At 38.2% G+C, this 26,966-nt stretch overlaps 2 long non-coding RNA genes across 2 annotated transcripts; one reads left to right on the forward strand and one right to left on the reverse strand.

Moving 5' to 3' along the window:
• On the reverse strand, positions 1 to 21,480 carry LOC120856810. Its single transcript, XR_005719488.1, has 2 exons — positions 21,372 to 21,480; positions 1 to 329 (listed from the first exon to the last, which is right to left on the reverse strand). It is a non-coding gene; the product is annotated as an uncharacterized LOC120856810 (long non-coding RNA).
• Positions 9,756 to 24,574, forward strand: LOC120856813. The gene is made up of 3 exons (XR_005719489.1): positions 9,756 to 10,093; positions 12,726 to 12,732; positions 24,561 to 24,574. It is a non-coding gene; the product is annotated as an uncharacterized LOC120856813 (long non-coding RNA).
• Positions 24,575 to 26,966: the final 2,392 nt, after the last annotated feature.

Consider the following 26,966-nt stretch of genomic DNA (forward strand, 5'->3'; position numbering starts at 1 on the left):
TCAATTTTAATAATATATTTTATTTAACTCAGTGTAACAAACATCATTTCAACACACAAATAAGTGAAGTTATTAATAAAATATTTTAGATTATTTTTTCATACTAAGTCTTTTAAATATCAGGCATATTTTACACTCACAGCATGTCTCAGTTCTGATAGTGACATTTCAGGTGCTTGCTTCATTTGTCAAGTGGCTACTGTGTGGACAGTACAGAAGAAACTGTCATTTAATGAGAGAGGAAACAAAGGGGAGGAGGGTGGAATTCAGAAGTTCAGTTGTAGACTGTCAACAGGCAAGTGAAAATGACTGTCCATTTGCTTGGATGACTGTCAAACATCCAAGTAGAAATATTTAATTACCATTTGTAGCCTTGGTCTCTAAAGTAGTAGTTTTCAAGTTAGGAGATGTAACCCACTGAGGGTTGTAAAGTCAATTTATTGGTTGTAACCAACAATTTTTTAAAGTGAAATAAAGATCTGAATGCATTGCATCTAGTAAAAGTATTATTTCACAAAGGTTCTGTTTCTGTTACATGGGTTTTGATATACTGGGTCGTATATTCCTCCTGGGAGTCACAGTTAAAAACAAATTTGAGAGGCACTGCTGTAGAATGTATGCTGTGTAAAATAATCTCATGATTTGAAATGGTGCCTGAGTTTGAATTCCAGCTCTGCCACTAACCAGCTGTGAGGCTTTGGAAAATACTCAACTTCTTTGGGCTTTGGTCTTTCCAACTGTAAAGTAAGGATAAAAATAGTTGTAGTTTAGTCGCTAAGTTACATCTGACTTTTTTGCAACCCCGTGGAAAGTAGCCTGCTAGGTTCCTCTGTCCATGAGATTTCCAAGGCAAGAATACTGAAGTGAGCTGCTGTTTCCTTCTCCAGGGAATCTTCCTGGCCCAGGAATTGAACTCAGTATGCGTCGACACATGAAATTTTCTTTGCCACTGAGCCACCTGGGAAGCCCAAGGATAAGCATAGTAACCACTGTTAATTAAACAGGGACCTAAGAACTGTGCCTAATACATACTGATTACTGTATAAGTGCAAATATCAGAGTGAAGGGGGTCCTGGCCATATTGTGAAACACAGTCCATACTCATGTTTTTGTCTAGTCTCTCCTTTCCACACCCTGTTCTGCTTTCAGATTCTCCTATCACTGTTTCATCACACTGCCCACCTGTTGATGTTTCTTGTCCAGGGTTCCAAAATTAGCCTTTCCTGCTGTCCTTCCTCCAACAAAACACTCACTTCAGTGTCCATTATTTCAACCAGATAGAAGTAAAACCGATTGATGAAGTGAATTCCTTTAGTAGTGAATTTTTCTTACATAAAGGCTTGAATTTTAAAAGATTTGTAAATCCAAACAATCTTAGTTTGAGAGATTTCATATAGTGAAGAAAGTTAAGTAATGAAAATATTATGATTGAATATGATGTTTCTAAGATTAAATTTCCAAGCCTCATGATATCCTTTTTAACAAGAAAGGTCACACAGCATGCTATTTGTGAAGTTCTTGGAATGCCAGTGAATTTGCAGTCTAGGGCGAGCGTGGTGCCAGTGTGCAGCCTTCATTTTGGGTCATGTGCTTGTGCTGTGCATAACTGCGATCTATATATACACAATAGCCTCATGTTGGAGTTGTTGGGAGCAGACTCTCCTTGAGGAACAGCTGATGGATAATCTCAGTTGTTTGGCAGAGACTTTAGTGTTTTCTAACACACTGATTAATATTAATGTACCTGGGGAGTAGGAGAAGGGCTGTGGTCAGAAGGGACTTTCTTCAGGTTTGTGTATGTATGTGTGTATTTGCTGAAAGAAAAGGAGTTGTTTGAGGTATTATTTATGGTTAGGTACCAACTCTGTGAACTTTTGAATCTGAAGTGGAGGGGCTGCCTTATTTGGTTTTTATATTCATCCGTGTTTTCTGCATACTTCATTTTGTAGCAATAATATAATAATATTATTAATAGTTTTACCTTGTAAAATTGGAACTGTGTTTTTAAAGTCCCTTCTAAGGTGAATAATTTATTCTGCATATTTTGAAATATCCACATCCAGCCAGTAAGGAAAAGAAGGAGAGTTAGCAAAGGAAGTAGAGAGATGTCGAAAAACAGATTTTTCAAAAAGGAAATAACACAACATCTTCTTTGAAGACAAACCTCGGATTTGTTTCAATCTCTGAATCATAGTTGATTTGTCCATAGAATGGAGAAAACAAGACCTTCCTCTTGGGGCTGGTATGAAGAATAGATGAAATAATGAAAGCATTTAAAGTGGCATTTAGCATTTAGCAAAATTAGGCTTTTAATTTGGCTTTCCCTGGTGGCTCAGCAGTAAAGAACCCGCCTGTCAATGCAAGAGACATGGGTTTTCAGCCTCTGGGTCGGGAAGATCCCTGGAGAAGGAAATGGCAACCCACTCCATTGTTCATGCCTGGAGAATCCCAGGACAGAAGAGTCTGGTTGGCTATAGTCTATAGGGTCACAGAGTCAGACATGACTTAGTGAGTGAGCATACATACATGTAAGCATGAGGCTTTTAATAAGGATAGCCTTAAAAAAGAAGGGGTGATGACTGGTTGTTTTTTGCTGGATCAAAGAGACAAATGACATCATCAGAAGATCTCTTACTCTATGTAGTATAAAGGTGAAATCAAAGAGCAAAGTCAGAGCCAAGTTTTCAGTCTAAATTGTACAAAACAGAGGGAGAGTAGAGCCTAAGAATGAAGTAAGGATCAGTTGGTATATAATAAATATTTGTTGGAAAATTTATTGAGATGTACACATATAGATGGAGAAGGCAATGGCACCCCACTCCAGTACTCTTGCCTGGAAAATCCCATGGACGGAGGAGGCTGGTGGGCTGCAGTCCATGTGGTCGCTAAGAGCTGGACACGACTGAGCGAGTTCACTTTCACTTTTCACTTTCACACATTGGAGAAGGAAATGGCAACTCACTCCAGTGTTCTTGCCTGGAGAATCCCAGGGATGGGGGAGCCTGGTGGGCTGCCGTCTATGGGGTCGCACAGAGTCATACACGACTGAAGCGACTTAGCAGCAGCAGTAGCACACATATAGAGGTAAATATAGTTGTGTTTCTATTGAAACAAAAAACAAATGTTGGGCTCTTAGAGCTAACATAGGAAAAGTCACTTAAAAATTCCTAAGTATTGATGTAATAAGTTAGCCGAAAGCAGTGCATTAAATTCTTGGAAACCATGATAGGAGGAACATTGAGAGGGGAGTTTTAGTGGTGATCTTTTCTTCTTTTTTAGATATTTTAAAAGTTCTTTGGTCTCCAATTAAATGCTAGATCATTTTCCTCTTGCAAGGCAATTTAACTTTCTGTTAAAATAGTGGCTCCAGAGTTTCCAGATAGGTGGGTTTAAGAGTAGGCACTCTGGTTGGGAAGAAAGGACAAGGAAGAGGGGCTTGAAGGTAATTTTCTGTGTTTGTCAGGGTGAATACAGCTTCTTATGACAGGAAAAAAGCAACATTGACTTGAACTACAGATAAGTTTATTTCTCTCATATAAAAATCCAGAGGTAAGGTGAGCAATACAAAGCTGGCATGGCAGTTCTATAACAGCATCAGGAAGCCAGACTGTCTCTAGTTCACAACTTCTCTCCTTTTATTCTGTGGAACTCATCATTGTGCAATAAGGCTGCCAGAGCTCCAGCTGTCATAACCATATTCAGTAAATGGAATGGAGGAAGAGGAAGATTAAGGTGATTCTCCTACTTTTAAGAATTCCTGAAAAATACCATACAACATTTCTGCTTGTATTGCATAAACCAAAACTTAGTCACAAGGTACACACAAATGAAACCTTGATCTAGTCAGCAGTGAGACCTAGTCAGCAGGTTTTGTTATTAAGGAAATAATGGACTTTGGCAGGTAACTAGTAGTCTCTGCCATGGTTTACATAGTACTTTATTTTTTGCTTGTTATAACAGTAGTACAGTTTGGAGCAGGGGGATGAAAGGCTCAGGAGGAATGTCTCCAAGGGAAAAAAACAGAACTGATTATGTAATATGCTTGACCACATTGAGAGATGTTTCTAAAATACCTCACAGTTTTCTGTCAGAAAGCTTGGGGGTGAATCAACTCACTTTCCAAAAAAACAAAACAAAACAAAACAAGTCCACTTAGAGAACGCAGTTTTAGATCTGTCAGTTGAATGAGCTTACTAAAACTAAGCTGCAGTACGGGCCAACTTGCCCTTCACCTCACAAAAGACTCGGGAAATCATGCTCACTGCATATTTATTCCCCAAATGAAAAAGGGCAGAGGGGAGCCAAGCTCACCCAGTTATTCTTGCCAAATTCACCAACCAGGTAAGTCTCTGCCTCCCCAGGAATGTAGTGAGTTAAAGAGCAAAGGGAAGCCAGGGGTTTGTTTAGGGGATCTCTTTCATCAAGAAAACAGAATTAGGGAAAGACATTCTTCTTCAGGCATTATGCAAGTCATTTAGCTTCTTTTGTGCTATACAAAAAAAGATCTTCATGACACAGATAATCACACTGGTGTGATCACTCACCTAGAGCCAGACATCCTGGAATGTGAGGTCAAGTGGGCCTTAGAAAGCATCACTACGAACAAAGCTAGTGGAGGTGATGGAATTCCAGTTGAGCTATTTCAAATCCTGAAAGATGATGCTGTGAAAGTGCTGCACTCAATATGGCAGCAAATTTGGAAAACTCAGCAGTGGTCACAGGACTGGAAAAGGTCAGTTTTCATTCCAATCCTAAAGAAAGGTAATGCCAAAGAATGTTCAAACTACCACACAATTAAACTCATCTCACACGCTGGCAAAGTAATGCTAAAAATTCTGCAAGCCAGGCTTCAATAGTACATGAACTGTGCACTTCCAGATGTTCAAGCTGGATTTAGAAAAGGCAGAAGAACCAGAGATCAAGTTGTCAACATCTGTTGAATCATTGAAAAAGCAAGAGAGTTCCAGAAAAGCATCTATTTCTGCTTTATTGACTATGCCAAAGCCTTTGACTGTGTGGATCACAATAAACTGTGGAAAATTGTTTAAGAGATGGGAATACCAGACCACCTGACATGCCTCCTGAGAAATCTGTATGCAGGTCAGGAAGCAACTTTAGAACTGGATATGGAACAACAGACTGGTTCCAAATCAGGAAAGGAGTTCATCAAGGTTGTATATTGTCACCCTGCTTATTTAACTTATATGCAGAGTACATCATGAGAAACGCTGAGCTGGAAGAAGCACAAGCTGGAATCAAGATTGCAGGGAGAAATATCAATAACCTCACATATGCAGATAACACCACCCTTGTCGGAGAAAACAGAGAAGAACTAAAGAGCCTCTTGATGAAAGTGAAAGAGGAGAGTAAAATGTAGGCTTAAAACTCAGCATTCAGGAAACTAAGATCATGGCATCTGGTCCCATCACTTCATGGCAAATAGATGGGGAAACAGTGGAAACAGATAAACTTTATTTTGGGGGGCTCCAAAATCACTGCAGATGGTGATTGCAGCCATGAATTTAAAAGACACTTGATCCTGGAAGAAAAGTTACGACCAACCTAGGCAGCATATTAAAAAGCAGAGATATTACTTTGCCAACAGGGGTCCGTCTAGTCAAAGCTATGGTGTTTTCAGTAGCCATGGATGAATGTGAGAGTTGGAGTATAAAGACAGCCGAGTGCCAAAGAATTGATGCTTTTGAACTGTGGTGTTGGAGAAGACTCTTGAGAGTCCCTTGGACAGCAAGGAGATCAAACCAGTCCCTCCTAAAGAAAGTCAGTCCTGAATATTCATTGGAAGGACTGATGCTGAAGGTGAAACTCCAATACTTTGCCCACCTGATGCGAAGAACTGACTCATTTGGAAAGACCCTGATGCTGGGAAAGATTGAAAGTGGGAGGAGAAGGGGACAACAGAGGATGAGATGGTTGGATGATATCACTGACTCAATGGACATGAATTTGATTAAGCTCCAGGAGTTGGTGATGGATAGGGAGGCCTGGTGTGCTGCAGACCATGGGGTCGCAAAGAGCTGGACACAACTGAGTGACTGAACTGAACTGAACTGAATACCTAATGAGTATCTAGGAGGTGCCAGGCACTGTCCTAAGCCTATTACATATACTAATTTAATTCCCAAAACAACACTGTCATTTTCCACAATTTAAAGATAAGAAAACTGAGTCCCTAAGTTTCAGTAACTTGCCTAAGGTCACATAGTAGAAGAAAGTGCTTTCAGTTGCATCCTCAGTGATTCTGTTCAGTAAACCTTAAATCTGAAGGGATTAACATATCCTCTAACCTGGTAATCAATAAATGTTTTATAAATTTAAGCTGGATGTTGCCTACTTTATGGACGACTGTGTCAGCACTGAGTTTGTTTTCTTGCTTGTATGGATTTTCTGGCTAATTTAAGACTCAGTCATTTCAGGACTGTTCCTTCAGTTTGCCTTGCCCTTCCTCCTATGGGTATAGAGTAGCTGCTTCCCCTCTATGATCCTTTGTTGTATGATATGTTGTGTTTATGTTGTATGACAAATGACTTAACCCTTTCTTGCTTTTACCACTGGGCTCCCTGAGACCAGAGGCTGTGTTTTCTGTCTTTGGATGTCAGAGTTGTAGTTATTTACACTTTTTAGATATAATTAGAAAATCATACTTTATTCTTAAACAAATTTTAGAGTACATTTTATATTTTAGAATAGAGTTAAGAATAGTTGCAAAGAAAGTACAGAGCATTCCTGAATATTTCACACCAGTTTCTAGGGTTCACTGTGTTCCCCCACTGGTAACATCTACAGTAGTATGATGCATTTGTTACAATTAATGAGCCAATGTTGATACATTATTATTAATGTATTAAGCTACACTCCATCAGTTCAGTTCAGTTCAGTCCCTCAGTTGTGTCTGACTCTTTGCGACCCCATGAATTGCAGCACACCAGGCCTACTTGTCCATCACCAACTCCTGGGTTTCACTCAAACTCATGTCCATCGAGTCGGTGATACCATCCAGCCATCTCATCGTCTGTCATCCCCTTTTCCTCCTGCCCCCAATCCCTCCCAGCATCAGAGTCTTTTCCAATGAGTCAACTCTTTGCATGAGGTGGCCAAAGTACTGGAGCTTCTTATTCTTTTTTTTTTTTGTTTTTCTGATGGGAATGATTAAGATCTAGTCTGTTAGCAACTTTGAAGTTTGTAACACAGTATTGTGGTCTATAATCCCTGTATTGTGCATTGGATCTCCAGGGTTGATCTACTGATTGCAAGTTTGTACCCTTAAACTCTTTTTCTTCAATTCCTCCCACCCCAGCTCCTGGTAATCACCACTGTACATCTGCTGGATCATGGAAAAAGCAAGAGAGTTCCAGAAAAACATCTATTTCTGCTTTATTGACTATGCCAAAGCCTTTGACTGTGTGGATCACAATAAACTGTGGAAAATTCTGAAAGAAATGGGAATACCAGACCACCTAACCTGCCTCTTGAGAAATCTGTATGCAGGTCAGGAAGCAACAGTTAGAACTGGACATGGAACAATAGACTGGTTCCAAATAGGAAAAGGAATACATCAAGACTGTATATTGTCACCCTGCTTATTTAACTTCTATGCGGAATACATCATGAGAAACGCTGGACTGGAAGAAACACAAGCTGGAATCAAGATTGCCGGGAGAAATATCAATAACCTCAGATATGCAGATGACACCACCCTTATGGCAGAAAGTGAAGAGGAACTCAAAAGCCTCTTGATGAAAGTGAAAGAGGAGAGTGAAAAAGTTGGCTTAAAGCTCAACATTCAGAAAATGAAGATCATGGCATCTGGTCCCATCACTTCATGGGAAATAGATGGGGAAACAGTGGGAAAAGTATCAGACTTTATTTTTTGGGACTCCAAAATCACTGCAGATGGTGATTGCAGCCATGAAATTAAAAGACGCTTACTCCTTGGAAGAAAAGTTATGAGCAACCTAGATAATATATTCAAAAGCAGAGACATTACTTTGCTGACTAAGGTCCATCTAGTCAAGGCTATGGTTTTTCCTGTGGTCATGTATGGATGTGAGAGTTGGACTGTGAAGAAGGCTGAGCACCGAAGAATTGACACTTTTGAACTGTGGTGTTGGAGAAGACTCTTGAGAGTCCCTTGGACTGCAAGGAGATCCAACCAGTCCATTCTGAAGGAGATCAGCCCTGGGATTTCTTTGGAAGGAATGATGCTAAAGCTGAAACTCCAGTACTTTGGCCACCTCATGTGAAGAGTTGATTCATTGGAAAAGACTCTGATGCTGGGAGGGATTGGGGGCAGGAGGAGAAGGGGACAACCGAGGATGAGATGGCTGGATGGCATCACTGACTCGATGGATGTGAATCTGAGTGAACTCCGGGAGATGGTGATGGACAGGGAGGCCTGGCGTGCTGCAATTCATGGGGTCGCAAAGAGTCGGACTCGACTGAGCGACTGAACTGAACTGACTCTCTATTTTTACAAGTTCAGCTTTTTGTAGATTCCGCATAGAAGAGATATCATACAGTAGTTGTCTTTCTCTCAGCATAATGCCTTGCGAGTCCACCAACATTGTTGCAAATGGCAGAATTTCTTTCTTTCTCATGGCTGTGAATATTCCATTGGAAGAATATTCAAACATGGAAAAATATTGCATATTTTCTTTATTCTTTCATCCATTGATGGACACTTAGCTTGCTTCCATATATATTTATAATTAAAAACTACTCTGACCTGCTTACCATTCCCCAACTGCTAGGTAGACATGGAAAACAAAAAATATTTTAGTCTTGTCTGTTTTAAAACTAACTCTGATCCAGTTATTTAAATAATCTCTTTAACCCTGTTTCTTTGAAATCATCATTTTATGGTTTCAACCCCTCTTCCTCTATTTCTAAGATGGCATCTGGCCACAGAGCAGGGTCTCATATGAGCTTGTTGCCTTGGAGGAGTTAAATTCTCTGGCCCTGAACTAGACATTGTGCAGGGCCCCTCATCATCTGAAGTACATCTGTCTCATCCTATTCTTGGTTATCCAGTTAGCATAAGCTCCTGATGTCTGCAGCTGATAATTTTTTGGACATTCTTTCTTGACTTGGTCAGAGCCTAGAGGCCCTCCCTGCTGTCTCAGCCTTCCATGAAACCTTATTTCACTACAGATTCCTTTGAATATCTGAGATATTCTTGGCTAGGTCCAAGGTCCAAGGCACCCAATCCATAAGTCTTTGTTGGAGTGATCACACCTCTGTCATGGTGAATCTGTGAAATATGTGCTGGGGATGAAAACTAGATCCTGTTTACAACTGATTTCCCTGCTTTGACTTTCACTGGGACACATCAGAATGTTTGTTTCATGTTCCTCTCTTTTTTAGGTTGTCTCATCTTCACGATCACTCAAGCTCAGATGGAATGAATTTTCCTTCCTTCCTATCAGAAACTAATTCATCAGTATCAGCCCCAAATGTGTTAAAGGAGAGATAGAAGAACTTAGAACATTTTTCTATCTCAAAAATGCCTATAGTCTTGCTGCAAAATCCTATTTGGAACTTTTCTTTGTATTCATTCTGTAATAGGTCCAAGACTTCTATTGAGGCAGATGTCTTAGACTGAATAGAGAAAATCTTGTATGTTGCAAAAACAAATGAGAAACCTGCACTGATATCTTTTAAAATGTTGTCCCTATTACTTTGTGTTCTGCATTGCCTGGTGTAGTGCTTGGCACTTAAAGGCATTTAATAAATGTCTCCAGGAATGAATGAAAGATAGAAGGAACGAATAACTAAATGTGCTAGAATATCTATACTTTTATTTCTGGTTTAATGAACAATTCATGTAGGCTAACTTCATCTTAACTCTTCTTTCCTTGTTATTTATTTATTTTTTTTTTGCTCTTGTGTAGGTAGTTGAATATTTCATTGAACAAGGTTTACAGAACTAACACACTGAGATACATTTGTTTTTTCCCCTCTTTTATTTTTATTATTGTAAAATACACATAGCATACAATTTACCATCTTAATCATTTTAAAGTATACAGTTCAGTGGTATTAAGAACATTCATATTATTGTACAATTATCACCACTGTCTCTCTAGAACTCTTCTCATCTTGAAAAGGCTGAAACTCTATATTCATTGAATGATAAACTCCCCATTTCTCCCCTCCTTCCAACTCCTGGCAAGCATCATTCTTACTTTCTGATTTTGATTACTCTAGATACCTTATATTGTACAATCATATAGTATCTCTCTTTTTGTGATGGTCTTATTTCATTTACTATAATGTCCTCAGGGCTTATCTATGTTGTAGCTTATGTCAGAATCTCCTTCCTTTTTAAGGCTGAATAATATTCCATTGTATGTATATACAATTTATTTATTCATCTGTCAGTGAACACTTGGGCTGCTTCCTCATTTTAGTGTGAAAAATGCTGAGAACATGGCTGTACTAATATCTCTTCAAGACCCTGCTTTTTAATTCTTTTGGATGTACCAGAAGTGGAATTGTTGGATCATATGGTAAGTCTGTTTTTCAGTTTTTGAGGAACTGTCATACTGGTTTCCATAGCAGCTTTACCATTTTACATCCTCATGAACAGTGCACAAGGGTTCCAGTCTGTTTGCATCATTGTCAACACTTATTGTTATTGATAACAGTGATCCTAAAGGGTTAGAGGTACATCTTCCTGATTTGGATTTGCATTTCCTTAATAGTAGTGATGTTGAGCATCTTTGCATGTGCTTATCAACCACTTGTGTGTTGTCTTTGGAGAACTGTCTGTTTTTGTCAATCTTTGAATTGAATTGTTTCTCTTGTTGTCATGATCTCTATACTTTCTAGATAGTAATCCCTTATCACATATAGATATGCAAATATTTTCTCCCATTCATGGGTTGCTTTTTTACTCTATTGTGTTCTTTGATGCACAGGAGTTTTTAATTTTTATGAGGAGCAATTCATCTATTTTTTAATTTTATCAACTGTGCCTTTTGTGTTTTATCCATGAAATCTTGCCAAATCCAATATCATGAACTTTATGCCATATATTTTCTTCTAAGAGTTTTGTAGTTCTATAGTTATATAAATATTTATGTGATATAGTTTTACATTTAAGTCTTTGATCCACTTTGAATTAATGCATATTAATTAGTTATCAGTCTAACTTCATTCTTTAGGATAGGAATATCTAGTTTTTCCCCCACCATTAGTTGAAAAGACTGTCCTTTTCCCACTGAATGGTCTTGTCATCCTTGTCAAAAAATATTTTGGCCATATATATGTACGAATATATGTTTCTGTGCTCCATATTCTAGTCCATGGATCTATACATCTGTCTTTATTTCTTTACCATACTATTTTGATTATTGTAGCTTTGTAGTAAGTTTTAAAGTCAGGAAGTGTGAGTCCTCCAATTTTGTTCTTCTTTTTCAAATTGATTTGACTATTTGGGGTCTCTTGACATCCCATATGAATTTTATGATAAATTTTTGTATTTCTACAAAAAAAGTCATTGGAATTTGATAGAGATTGCATTATATCTGTGTATTACTTTGAGTGATACAATATTAAACCTTCCAATCCATGAACATGGGATATCTTTCTGTTTACTTATGTCTTCTTTAATTCTTTAGCAGTATATTATAGTTTTCATTGCACAAATCTTTTATTTCCTTGGTTAATTACTAATTATTTATTCTTTTTGATGGTATTATAAATGGAATTGTTTTTATAATTTTTTCAGATATTCATTGTTAGTGTATAGAGATGCAACTTATTTTTGTATTGACTTTTATCCTGCTACTTTGCTAAATTTGCTTAGTTGTAATAGTTTTTTTCTTTTTGTGTGTGGCATCTTTAGAGTTTTCCAAGAAATCTTTAGAGTTTTCTACAATAAGATCATAACATCTGTGAACAGAGATAATTTTATTTCCCTTTTCTATTTAGATACCGTTTACTTATTTATTTATTTATTTAACCTACCCAAGTGCTCTAGTGAGGACTAGTACTATATTGAATGTAAGTGATGAAAGTGGGCATCTTTGCCTTATTCTTGATTTTAGAGGAAAAGCTTCAGTCTTTCATCATCGAGTATGATTTTGCTACAGATTTTTCATACATGACTTTTATTTGTTGAAGCAGTTTTTGTCTATTCCTAGTTTGTTGAATTTTTGAATAAAAGGATGTTGAATTTTGTCAAATGCTTTTTTCCTGCACCAATTGAAATGATCCTTTATTTCTCTTTAAGGATATGCATCTCCTTTTCCCTTTTGAAGTATCACAGGAAAGGTTGCTGGGCTTGAATTTGCTATATCTCATGGCGGTATAATAAGCCTATGGCTAGTATACATAGTATGGTGCGAACAAGGCTGCATTTACTATATTTTCAAAAGTATTATATTACTAGTATTAATTTTGTTTAAGTTTTAAATCTTTCTCAGTTATGAATTGGAGTTGATTGGGCAGCTGATTTCATGGGTGTTTTGCCCAACTCAAATGGTGGAAAACAGACTTTTCAAAACAAGGCTTCCAAAATAGAATGCATAAGATATCCTGACAATAGCAGTCATAGATCCATTTCTCCTACAGAGAGTGAGTTCTTGAGGGGAGAAAATATAAAGATACCTAGAACTGGAGGTTGTTGTATAATAAACAACCTTAATCTATAATGTTTGTATAATAAACGAATCCTTAATACAACATCTTGGAGGGTATCAAAGAACCATAGTATTTCCCTTGCTCTTTCTCCCCTCTCCTTTCCCCAAGAGACTGCATGAAACTCAGTAACTTTCATAGTGTTGATTTATTTTGAAATATAAAATGAACGTATCCAAGTTCTGCAAACAGTGCAAAACTGAGCAATCATGCATTTTAATTTGACTCAGCATTGTTGAATTGAAATATTTAGACTCTGGGATTAAGAGAAGATTGCACTTTTCCTAAAAATCCATCTCACTATTCATTACTTTCTCATTTTAAGCTTATAGACACACACATTATTTAATTCTCAAGAGTTAAGTTGATAGGCTGTCTGAGGGTAGATGTACAAGCTGTAATATGAAACCAGAACTGGAGAACAGAGGTACTTTGATTAACTTTTCAATGTAGGTTTTATGTTATAGAAAGCATCACATTGTGTGAAAATAAAATTAGATGAAGAGTGATGTATGAGTGATACCTGCTTTATAGATTCTCAATTTGATGGCCAATCATCAGTATAAAAATGGCAACCCACTCCAGTATTGCCTGGGAAATCCCATGGACAGGGGAGCCTGGCTGGCTACAGTTGACGGGGTCACAAGAGTCAGACATGACATAGCGACTAAACCACCACCACCATAACCTAATTTACCAGAACACTTAACCAAAGTATTTCACTGATGATCAAGTAAATTCTGAGGAAAGGTCAGTGGTATAACTACAAAGGCCAATCTATTTTAATTTCCTAAGGTTTAAAAAAAGCCCTCTTCTCAATTTACAGAGACTGAGGGAGTAATTTTCCTGCTTACACAGTGATAAATGGTTTATATGTCATAAATGTAACATAGTGGATAATCAGCAAAACTTTAAGATTAAATTAAATTAATCAACACTCTGTAAAGTTCTTTCCATGAACATAGGTAACATATTCTATCAAAGCAAATGATTGCTTCTTTGATTATGGAAAAATACTAAAAAGCTTTCTCTTTTTTTTAAAATGTTTTACTGGAAAGAATTTAAGTAGAGATTTAAGCATAGTAAACTTTATAACATATATATGTATGACTGAGTCCTTTTGCTGTTCACCTGAAACTATTACAACATTGTTAATCATTTATACCCCAATACAAAAGAAAAAGTTAAAAAATATGAGAATCACTGTTGTGTACCAAGAATTAATATAGCATTGTAAATCAATTATACTCTGAAAACAAACAAACAAACAAACAAGCAAATCCATAGGGAAAAAGATTTGATTTGTGGTTACCAGAGGAGTGGGGTGGAGGGGGTGTTGGGAGAGGGAAGAAAGTTAAGAGAGTAAATCCTAAGAGATCTCATCACGGCGAAAATTGTTTTTCTTTTGCATCTATATAGAATGACAGATGCACCCTAAACTTATTGGGGTTATTATTTCATGATACATGCAAATCAAATCATTATGTTGCACAACTTAAACTTATACAGTGCTTTATGTTATATCTCAATAAAACTGGAAGAAAAATGGATAATAAAATGTAAGTGCTTTAGGTTTGAAAATAAATATATAAATAGTGTGTGTGTGCTCCTCATCGCTCAGTCATATCCAACTCTTTGCGACCCCATAACTGTAGCCTGCCAGGCTCCTCTGTCCATGGGGATTCTCCTGGGAAGAATGCTGGAGTGGGTTGCCATGCCCTCCTCCAGGGGATCTTTGCCCTCCTCCAGGGGATCTTCCCAACCCAGGGATTGAACCCAGGTGTCCCACATTGCATGTGGATTCTTTACTGTCTGAACCACCAGGGAAGCCCAAGAATACTGGAGTGGGTAGCCTATCTCTTCTCCAGAGGATCTTCCTGACTCAGAGATCGAACCTGGGTCTTCTGTATTGCAGGCAGTTTCTTGACCAGCTGAGCTAACAGGGAAGACCACAATATTTTTAGATATTCAAGCTGGACTTAGAAAAGGCAGAGGAACCAGAGATCAAATTGCCAACATTCGTTGGATCATCAAAAAAGCAAGAGAGTTCCAGAAAAACATCTACTTCTGTTTTATTGACTATACCAAAGCCTTTGACTGTGTGGATCACAGCAAACTGTGGAAAATTCTTCAAGAGATGGGAATACCAGACAATCTGACCTGCCTCCTGAGAAATCTGTATGCAGGTCAAGAAGCAACAGTTAGAACTGGACATGGAACAACAGACTGGTTCCAAATCAGGAAAGGAGTCCATCAAAGCTGTATATTGTCACTCTGCTTATTTAACTTATATGTAGAGTACATTATGAGAAATGATAGGCTGAATGAAGCATAAGCTGGAATCAAGAGTGCCGGGAGAAATATCAATAACCTCAGATATGTAGATGACACCACCCTTATGGCAGGAATCGAAGAAGAACTAAAGAGCCTCTTGATGAAAGTGAAAGCCAAAAGTTGGCTTAAAACTCAACTTTCAGAAAACTAAGATCATGGCATCCGGTCCCATCACTTCATGGCAAATAGATGGGGAAACAATGGAAACAGTGACAGGCTTTATTTTGGGGGGCTCCAAAATCACTGCAGATAGTGATTGCAGCCATGAAATTAAGACACTTGCTCTTTGGAAGAAAAGCTATGACCAACCTAGACAGCATATTAAAAAAGCCGAGACATTACTTTGCCAACAAAGTATGGCTGGCATAGTCAAAGCTATGGTTTTTCTAGTAGTCATGGATGGATGTGAGAGTTGGACTATAAAGAAAGCTGAGTGCTGAGGAATTGATGCTTTTGAACTGTGGTGATAGAGAAGACTCTTGAGAGTCCCTTGGACTGCAAGGAGATCCAACCAGTCCACCCTAAAGAAAATCAGTCCTGAATATTCATTGGAAGGACTGATGCTGAAGCTCCAATACTGTGGCCACCTGATACAAAGAACTGACTCATTGGAAAAGACCTTGATGCTGGGAAAGATTGAAGGCGAGAGGAGAAGGGGACGACAGAGGATGAGATAGTTGGATGGCATCACCGACTCAATGGACATGAGTTTGAGTAAACTCCAGGAGTTGGTGATGGACAGGGAGGTCTGGCATGCAGGTCCATGGGGTTACAGAGTTGAATGTGACTGAGCGACTGAACCGACTGAACTGAAACATATTCCGGGCATTCTCATTAGCAGGGCTCAATCTACTGTTCAAATGTCTTCGTCCTCCTTGCTAGACAAAGCTCAAGGGGGCAGCGACAACTTAGAAGGCATGTGCTTTACTTGAGAGCTGAGTGAAGTGCTGTGCTCACATTTAAGCCTGTGAAGTTTCCATGTAAAATGGGTGCCACTGCATTTTATAGTAATTCCCATGTGTATTTTCATGGAATGCTGACAGTGAGTACATACTGCTTTATCAGTAATTCTGGGATTATCTGAAAAATAGCATAGTATTCTTATGACAGGTTTATGTTAATAAGTTTGATTAGCATAAAGCAAGAATAATTCAATAACTCATATAAATTTAACAGATTCTTGTTTTCCCATGTGACTAATTTTCTGGTCTTGTGAAGGTCTATATATTTCTGTGGCTAAATGACTACATGGAAGGCTTCTATTTGGGTTCCCACGATGTTAGATTAAGTTGGGTATCATCAGTGTGACACTTTGCTATTTTCAAAGTGTGGTTCAGGGACCAATTGCATTGGCATCACTTGGGAGCTTATTAGAAAAGCAGAATCTCAGGCCTAATGCCAGGCCTGTTAATTAGAGCTCAGTTTATCAAGATCTCTAGGTGATTTGTGAGCACACTCAAGTTTAAGAAGTACTAGCTGTGCTTTTGTGGATCAAGGTCATGCCTTTCCTAAACCTCTGGTTTTAGGGACTCTCTATTTTCTTCTCTTCTAGAATCTGTAGGCCATCAGCTAGCCATTTCATTTGGATGTTTTAAAAATTCCCAAACCCGTGACTTTGTGTGCCCTAAGCTGTCTTTTCTTTATTTTGTCAGAGAAGGGAAACTTTTCTTCCTTTGCCCTCCCCATATTTTTCATCTCTTTTTACTTGATGATTTTTGTTTTTGGAGAAAAAGCACATCACTTCTAGCTTCCAGGAGACTTGAAAACTTTTTCTCATGGCATCTCTCAATAACATCAAGGTACTGAGGTTTTGTTTACTGCTGAATTCATTCAGAAAGATGAGTTGCCACTAATTTCAATATTGCATAGTTTTATGTAACTTTAGAGTAAAATGGGCTTCCCTGGTGGCTCAGAGGTTAAAGCGTCTGCCTGCAATGTGGGAGACCTGAGTTTGATCCCTGGGTCGGGAAGATTCCCCTGGAGAAAGAAATGGCAACCCACTCTAGTACTCTTGCCTGGAAAAGCCCATGGACTGAGGAGCCTGGTAGGCTACAGTCCACAGGGTCGCAAAGAGTCGGACATGACTGAGCGACTTCACTTTCACTTTAGAGTAAAATAAAACCACCAAAAAGACTACTTGATAACTTACTCTGCTGTGTTCAACTTTTTGTTTTAACTTTTCATATTATAGACATCTTGGGCCTCAGAAATGTCATCTTTCTCAACAAAAGCTATACTTTCTGTGTCTTAGTAATAAACATTCTATTATTTTGTTCTAGGACTCTCTAAACCAATTAAGGGAAAATTTTTATTGTACATTTTCTGCTCTTGTTCTCTTAACCTTTGTTTTCTTTTTATCCATCTTTATTATAAAAGGAAAAAACCCTCATGCTACATGTTGCCATTATGAAATTTAGGTATTTATGTGTATGTTATTTTTGTATTTGTATCAGAAATCACATTTAGAAATATTCTCTGTAAATTACCCTTAAATATTTTTAGTGGGCAAGTGCTGGGAACATTATGGTTTGTTTCATGAGACCTCTCTTCACTTTGAAACCATATCTTCTGTTTCTTCCTTTTCTCTAAAAACCACACAGGATGCAGAAATAAAGTAAGAGAAGTCTGCTAAAATATGTGTACAAGCTATTGTAAATGTCATTTTTTGAATAATGTATAGAATTTCATGGCATAAGGGGCAGGATTCTCTGAAAGTAACCCCAAGAACTCATTCTTGGTTACTGAACCCCTGGACTACCTGGATCCAGGAATAACCCTTTACCCAGTGGGGAAAGTCACACTTGAACTCAGCTTCCTGTAAGACTGATGAAATTGCTTTAGCCTCTCGGAGGAACTACAGCTTTGTATGGTCTCTATGGTCCTCAGGGGCTGGGCAGCTGTTTTCAGTTACTTCCTCTAAGTAGATGACATGCAACCCAGATTGCCTGACATTTAAGTTGTATGCTTATCTCTTCCCATTATGGTTGTTGTCATGCTTGCCCTGTAAGAAATGAGAGCAGCAGGGCAGTTGGGACTCTGCCCTGGAGTACTGGACTGAGTGTCCATAAGATGGCCAAGGGCCCTTTGTACGTCTTCATGGGGAAAATGGGAAAATCAAAGGACTTGTGACTTTTCTTATTGTTGACCCCTTAAGTTTTCTCCATAAAGCTTATTCTTAAGTATGATCATGTAAAATTCGCCCAGAGTTCTGGTGAACCTCAGGGGACCTATCTTACATAGCTCATTTACTGGTGATAATCAAAGCTTTGTTTTGAATACCCTGCTTCGGGAGAGTTCCCTGGTGGCTCAGATGGAAAAGAATCTGCCTGCATTGTGGGAGACCTGGGTTTCATCCCTGAATTGGGAAGATCCCCTGGAGAAGGAAATGGTTACCCACTCTAGTATTCTAGCCTGGATAACAGCAACAATAACTCAACTAAAATAAAGCATCCTTCCCTGGTGGCTCAGTAAAGAATCTGCCTGCAATGCAGGAGACCACCTGCAGTGCAGGAGACCTGGGTTTGATCCCTGGGAAATCCCATGGATGGAGGAGCCTGAAGGGCTACGGTCCATGGGGTCACAAAAATTGGACACGACCTAGCGACTAAACCACCACACAGAAAGTAGAAGCCCTTAAAAGAACTCCATCAACTGTCCCATTATCTGTCCATACTATTCTAGTTTCCTTCTATTACAGTATAGGGGCAATTATTTTTCCTAAGGCTAACTCCTCCTCTGGTGCTTTTATTTTACCCAGTCCCACCTTCTAAGGTACCTGAAGTTATGAATTATCTTTTATCTTAATATTCAAGGCTTCCCTGGTGGCTCAGCTGGTAAAGAATCTGCCTGCAATGCGGGAGACCTGGGTTCAATCCCTGGGTTGAGAAGATCCCCTGGAGAAGGGAAAGGCTACCCACTCCAGTATTCTGGCCTGGAGAATCCCATGGACTGTATAGTCCATGGAGTCGCAAATAGTCAGACACGACTGAGTGACTTTCACTTTCACTTTCTTCAATTGGAGCTTTTGAAAACAGGATCAAGTGTCTCCCAGTGAAAAGAAAAAAAAAGAGGAAAGGAGGGAGAGAGAAGAAAATTTTCAGTTAATTTCTTCACTCCCTTCTAGATTCTGCCCTATTTCCTCTGTTCACATTTTTGAAAAGTTGTTTCTATGTACTGTTTTTATTTCTTGCTCCTGGCCATCTCTAAATCTTTTCCAATCCAACTGCTGCCTACATTGCTCTGTCGTCAGGATTTCTTAACCACAGCACCATGGGCATGTTAGGCCAACATTTTGTGTTTGCAATGCCGCCCTACACATTTCAGGGTGTGTAGCAGCATCTCTGGTCTTTATTCACCAGATGCCAGTAACAGCCCTCTCTCTGCAGCTGTAACCACCAAAATGTCCTCAGACATCACCAAATGATCCCTGTGAGGCAAAACTGAGAATCATTGCTCTATTCCCATGGCTCCTGTTGAGTTACCAATGACTTTCATGAGATTAAATCTCATTTTTTATCTGACTGATAGCTCAGTAGAATCTGACATTGTTAGCCTCTTCTGTCATATTTTTCTCTTGCCTCTATTGACAAAAGTCTCTTGATTTTCCTTTTACCTCAGATTGTTTCTTATTTATAATTATATTTATATATTATATATAAAATATATATAATATTATATATATTTATTATTGTTTCTTATTTATTGTTATACTTCTTTCTTATTTCCTTTCTTTCTCTCTTTCACTTTCTTTCTTTCCTTCTCTCTCCCTCTCGTTTCTCCTCCAAAGCTCTTCTTTTTCTCTTTAAATTTTTTTAGGTCCCTCCTCTGTCAATTGACAATTAGATGTTGGCCTTGTCTTCTTACTCTGCTGTTTTTCTGGGGATTTTCATCCCCATCCAGAGCTTTAACTTTCACCTTTAGACTTCTGCTTCAAGTTATGATGAACAGGCTTCAGTGTGGTGAACAGATCAAGCCTCCCACCACCAAAAATAACAAAAATCTGGACATAATAGTTTATCCATAGCTTGTGAGTCTTTATCTGTGCATGATACCCTTCTCTTTTAGGGGAAAAAAAATCTGCTTCTGGCTCTACCTTTTGAAGTAGAAAATTAGTTCTTAGAATAATACAAAGCAGGCTTCTTCAGGGAGCCTTCCTTGATTTTCCTGACCAGCTCCAACTCCCCATTATGGAGGCCTTAAATAGCCTCTGTATATCTCTTTATTAATGTATAATATAGCAGCAATTTTATATTTACTTGTGTGATTAGTGAGGCCATTGAGTAGAGTTGAGTGTTTAAAAGCAAGGATTTTAAAAGAAATAAATAAATAAAAAGCAAGTGTTTTCAAGCCAAGACTGCCTGGGCTTGGAATCTTGGGTCTTAAATTCTTGGTGCCTCAATTTCCTTAAATTGGGAATAGTAATACAGCCTATTTTAAGAGTTGTTGTGAGCCTTAAATGATTTAGTGTATATATAATGTTTAGAACATGGCTTGGAGCATAGTAAGCACTATCACCTATAATTTTTGAAATTTAGTTTTCATCTGTCTCTCCTACATTTTGCTCATGATTTTTTCCTCGGTGTCAACAAAGTTCATGAGACATTGGGCATGCAGTAATTGTCAGAGTCATGTATAAATAAAAGTGTTTGGAAAAAAGAAATGATATATACATGTAAAGCACATGAGAGTCTGCTTTGTGTTTTTAAAAATGATTCTATTAGATTATTTAAATAGTCATTCACTGTTTCTATTTGTACAACCTATGCAAGAAGGGAAATAGGTAATTTTTTTTAATTCTAGGAGAATTCAAACAATATTTTTATGCTGTCCGAGTTCATTATAACAGAATCAATGAAGTCAGAGACTTTCAGTTAAAATATACTCAAATATTTAATAAGTGAAGAATATAGTCAAATTCAAATTTCTGTGTTAAATACATAAGAAGTAGACATAATTTTTCATAACAAACCATGAAAATAAACATTTTAGTCTTGGAGCTTAAGGATTACACAACAAAGAATCATTTTAGGTTTTAAAATATCACACATATGTTGTAAACAACCTTTTAAGTACTCGAGTTTTTGATGACAAGGTACCAAATAAATATAAATCTGACAAGCAAACATGGCTGTCAAGCATGCATATGAGATTATTTCTTTGGTTTGGAGGTTGCTGGATTCTTTGACTCATTATGAATTATTGGACATTAGTAGTTGAGAAATACCTGTGCCATATGAGCAGCAATAATTCAATGCAAACAAACCTAAACTTAAGAAAGCATATTCCTAAAGTAGTATATTGTCATTTGTATTAGCTCAGGCTGTCATAACAAATTACTACAGACTGGGTGGCTTACACAACAGAAATGTATTTCTCACAGTTCTGGAGGCCGGGAAGTCTAAGATCAAGGTGCTGACTGATTTTATTCCTGGTGAGGGCTCTTTCCTGTGTTTGCAGACAGTTACCTTCTCACTGTGTCATCGCATGGTGGAGGCAGAGAGCTCTGGGGTCTCTTCCTCTTCTTATAAGAGCACCAGCCCTATCAGATTAGAGCTCTACCCTATGACCTCATTTAACCTTTATCACTCCTCACAGGGTCTGGCTCTAAACACAGTCACACTGGGTGTTGAGCCTTCAACATATGAATTTTTGGGAGAACACCAACATCCAATTCATAACACCATTAAAAAGGAGAAAATATTTTTGTTGGGGTGAGTATACCAAAAACTTTCAGAAGAGGCTTTTAAGATTGGTTTTAAATAATGATTTAGACTTGCAGAGACGGGAAGGAAAATTATGCCATGATCTGAATAGTGTAGGTGGAAAGCAGAAGGGATGTAGGATCTATGTAGGGCTAATGAGGATTTCAGAATATAGCCAAATTCTGATTGGTTTCATAGTATGTGAGGAGAAAATGAGTGAATTTCAGGTCATTGAGAAATTTGAATGATGAGTTATGGAGTTTGTACTGTATTGTGTAAGTAGCAGGAACCCACAGTTTTAAAAAAGGACTGTTAAGATCAGAACTGTCCTCAAAGAAGATTAATCTGATAGAAATGTCAAGGGGCTGAAATTGGCAGTTTAGTACTGGTCTGGTTAAGAAGTTATATTAATAGTCAGGAAAGAGGTAACGAGAGCCTGAGCTTTAATAGTGGTAGCAGGTATTTACTCATGAGTAGAACACTGACCTTTCTCGTAGGTCAATGCTCTAATGGAAAGCAGACAAATAAACTAGTAATTACAATATAATAGGATAAAAGCTGGAATAAGATTCAACTGACTAAAAATGTATAACAATAACATTAAACTTGTATATGCCTATAAAATTTACTCAATATTTACAAAGCAAAAGTGGATAAAACTATAGGGAGAAACTGATAAATCTACAATCACAATGGAATATTTCAACATGTATCACAAAACTGATGATAGGTTAAGCAGATAAAATATTAGAAAAGATACAGAAGATTTGAATAATGGAAGTAATTATATCGATCTTGGCTCAAATCAGAGAACAATATAGCCTCAGAGAATAATATATTCAGCAATTAGAGAATTTATATAAATGCTGTTTCTCCTTTTCCCTTTCTCAAATTCTCTTTTATAGTCACTATTTCCCAACTTTTCAAAATAAATACCTCTTCAGTTCAGTTCTGTCGCTCAGTCGTGTCCGACTCTTTGCGATCCCATGAATCGCAGCATGCCAGGCCTCCAAATCTTCCAGGATGCTTCACTCGGGATAAACAATCTTCAGAGGAACAGTCAAAGTATTGGTATTGGAGAAGGCTCTTAGAAACCTTTCATAGGCCATTGAGTTTTCCTGTCTTGTATGAATGTCTAGTAAGGGTGAGGCATGGCATTAGTAAAGGTGTAGTTTCACCCTTTAGGGGATGTTCCAAATTCAATAGCATGGGACAGCTGCAGTGATGAACTGTGGTTGTTTGACTCCCTTACTCTTTCATATTCTCATTATTACCAAATACTGAGTTACCCCTGAGGGAGTCCTAGCAGAGCAACACACTCACTGGGGTAGGTAGAAAGCGGGCAGGGAGGACCTGGTGGAGCTGGCCCTGGTGCTGAGCCCCCAGGCCATAGCTATAGCCTGGCCAGTCAAAGGAGTGGACACTCTTAAGTCTTGCCTTGGCGAGAAGCACCTCCTGAGAAAGAAACTGGGAGAAAATGATAGATGTGGCTTAACCAATAACTGCCAAAAATGATGAAACAAAAAGTAGCTCTTCTAAACTATCAGTAATAAAATGTATCAACTATATTGAGGAAGACACTTGATTATCTATTTTCCCATGGAAAATAATAACAAAATGAATTGTCATTTGAAGAGATGACTAAAAGTATTAAGCCAATAAGTGTAGAAAAATTGTTACAGAGATATGAATTAATATTGTTATTAATTCTTATACTTTTCTAATATTTGTGGAATTTATCCTTTTAAATGTATAATTTGTCATAATTTTATTCTAATATTATGAAGTATTTACTTTTCCACCTAATTTTTAAAATTTATGATGTATTCTTTTCAAAAAGAGGTCTGCATCTCATAATATATAAGCTTTAGACCAATAAAACCTGAATCCATCCCTAGACTTGATACGTTTTCTATTTCTCTTTCTATTTGTCTTTCTGTTTTTCTCATTCTTTTTCATGCTCTTAAAAAAGTAGGACCTAAACTAATATATAAGGAATGTAAAATAAAATATTTTTTAAAAAATCACCTGTGATACAGTACCCTAAACTTCAGAAAACTAGCTTTATTAAATCAAGTTCTCCTTCTCTGATGTTAATGTTATTCTAATTATCAGATGCAAAATATATTACTTAATATTTCATAAATTTTACTAACAAAACTCATTCTCATCTACTTATATTTAAAAATAAGATTTTTTTTTAGTGCTATAAATATAAATGAAAAACCAGAATAGCTAAATACTGACTCATTCTAGTCATGAAGGTAATATTAACCCAAGGATAAATTAACTTTTAAACATATTAAAAAATATTGGTCAACTTAAAAAATTCATGAATGATACATTCTTTTTCAAATTTCTTTTACATGTATACAGGCAAAAATGTTTGGAGACAACTGAGCTAAACAAATAACTATGGAAGACTGTATAAATCAATCATGCAACTCTTTTAAGGGCGCTGCCATCTATTTTTAACTGTCCTGTTGGCAGATTTCAGCAGACAGCTGCATTAGATGGATGGAGGCTGCCTGGGGGTGTGAAGAACACTGCGTTGGCCCACTTATCTCCAGTTGTGACACCTTTAAAAACCCTAATATTTAAAAAGAAGTAATTGGGGCTAAACATTTTTAAAGTTTGGGGTGGAAATAGCTCCCATTAGTGCCATAGAGCAGAACATGGGAACATACAGGCCTATAATAGCAGCAGTTCTGGCCCATTTCCCTCAAGGCCCTCCTTTTATTTCTACAGAAATTCTAGTGTTCTTCTTATCAGTACTTAGGAACAGGTGAGAGTGAGGCTGGAATTGATCCAGACCACCTTTTTTGCTCTCTTGTTAATGAATCTAATGGAGGTGCTTGCTTTTAGTTCAGAATTTTTTCCTGCATAACAGGCTTTGCTTTAGGGCTGCCTAGGATCTGGAGCACCAGCAGTAGCTGATTTATGAGGGTAGGAACTCTCACTTCCCTCATGCTATTCTTAGAGAAAAGGAGTCTATTCAAACTGATCATAACTCCAGAATCTTTGTTCTTTTCATTTCTTCCCCCAGTCATTTTCCCCGGGGCTGAATCTATCAGATCTACACGGGAGAGCATTGAGAGAGCTAATTGAAAAGATTGCTAAGCTTGCAAGAAGGCAGAGAGGGGCATTTTATTTCTCAGTTGGATGGTTGCTGAGCCACAGAACATGTAAGTCTCCCCTGGAGCTGTCATGGAAGTATGGTGATGAAATTACTAGGAGAACTTGGCTTGTACCCTCTGGGACTTGGGCGTAAACATGAATAAAGAGACTGGTGTCTATTTCTAGTCTAGAGATTTCTGAGGGAGTCTCTCTGGATTAGCCCTTGTTTGTGGGGCTTGAGGAGACTATTGTAGAGTATACACAAATAAAGGAGGAGACAATCCCTTCTTATATCCATTTGAAGAGGACCTGGAAGTTCTTGAGACTTCTAAGAAAACGTTATCAGACAAAAAGGAAAACAAGAGTTGCCATGTAGGAAGAAAACCTTGTCTTAGTGCACCTCAGAGGGGGGATAATACCTAGAATTTCCTGGTGTCTACTGCCACCTTGTGGGTACTTACATTTACTGAATTCAAATGTGAGTATTTCTCTCTTAAGGCTGATCCTAAGCCAAAGTACAAAGAACCCTAAGTGGGTTTTAGTGCTCTTCAGCCTCAGATTGGCTCCTAAGTCCCCTCAAGCTCCTGTGCGCTCTCAGACTCACAAGGAGGTTCCATCACTAAGTACTCTTCTCTCTTGTAGCACTCTGTTAAAATAGTACTAAAACCATGTTGCTGAGACCTCAGTGACTTTGAGCTCTGAAATCAGTTTGAGGCAGAGAAACTCTAAAATGGTCCCCACTTATCCGTTTCCTTTTATTCATGCCCTGTGTCACCATTTTACCTTTATCGTGGGTGGGACCTGTGTCTAGCTTCTAACTGACGGACTATGGCAGAGGCGATTGGGTGTCACTTTCATAATTAAATTACATAATGCTGTAACTTCCGTATTGCTAGCAGAGTACCCTGACTGCCTCTGGATGTGAGTGCATGAAGCAAGCATCTGTGTCTGGGAGACCCAGTGAAAATGAACTTAGGGCAACTACTGGCTGTCAGCAGGCCAGCAACGGAGGCCCCCAGTCCCGCAGGACAGAGATCGCTGACTCCCGCTGACCACCATGTGAAGCTGGGAGCAGAGCCCTCTCCAGTTGAGCTTTCAGATGAGATGCTGGAAACCTTGACTGAAGCTTCATGAGAGACCCTGAAGCAGAGGACCTGGTGAGCTATACCCGGGTTCTGCGAGATGATACGTGTGTTGTTGTTAGCTGCTAAATGTGTGCTAATTTGCTGTGCACCATAGGTAACAAATATGCAGTTTTGTGGTTTTGCTTACATCACTCCCCTCATCACAGGACTGCAGTATAAGTCCTTGGAGATTGTTCTTGGAAATAAATATAACTGACAATCATCACTCTGTGCTCAGAATTGTCCTTCTCCTTCCACCAAAGGGCTGTTGCTTGATCAGCTTTGTTGTGCTTGATTTCTCTGTGAAAAGTCTCTCTCTCATGTGATACCTTAGCTCCTCACACAAAGGGAGCTTTGTGGGGCCCGCCTATGTCGTTCCCCAAATAAGCCTGAATAATCTTAAATCCAGCAGTGGTGCAGCTTGGCCTAAAGCTAAGAGCTCACAATATGTCAGATAATTTGTCAATTTCCAGATGCATTATACCAGGGGTCCCCAACCCCCCAGGGCCACAGATCAGTACTTCAGAGCAGTGAGTGAGAAGTTTCATCTGTATCTCCAGCCACTCTAGTTGCAGGAAAACAAGCTCAGGAATCCCACTGATTCTCCATTATGATGAGTTGTATAATTATTTCATTATATGTCACAAAGTAATAGTAAAAGAAATAAAGTGCAAAATAAATGTAATGCAGTTGGGATCATCCTGAAACCATCCCACTCCACCAACCCCAGTCAGTGGAAAAATTGCCTTCCATAAAACCAGTCCCTGGTGCCAAAAGGTTAGGGACTGCTGCATTAACACTACTGTAGCTATAGTTATTAGATTGACATTAAACTTTATTCTTCATTTAAAAAATGTTTCATGCCCTGTGAAATACTTGACTATGAGTAGAAATATAATTTAAAAAAAACACACATGTACTCCAGTGGTCATTTCAGTACTATTTACAATAGCCAGTACATGGAAACAGCCTAAATGACCATCAACAGAGGATAAATAAGATGTGGTACATAATAAATATGATGGAATAT

This window comes from Oryx dammah, unplaced genomic scaffold (assembly GCF_014754425.2).
Source record: "Oryx dammah isolate SB20612 unplaced genomic scaffold, SCBI_Odam_1.1 HiC_scaffold_28, whole genome shotgun sequence".
Taxonomy (NCBI): Eukaryota; Metazoa; Chordata; class Mammalia; order Artiodactyla; family Bovidae; genus Oryx; species Oryx dammah.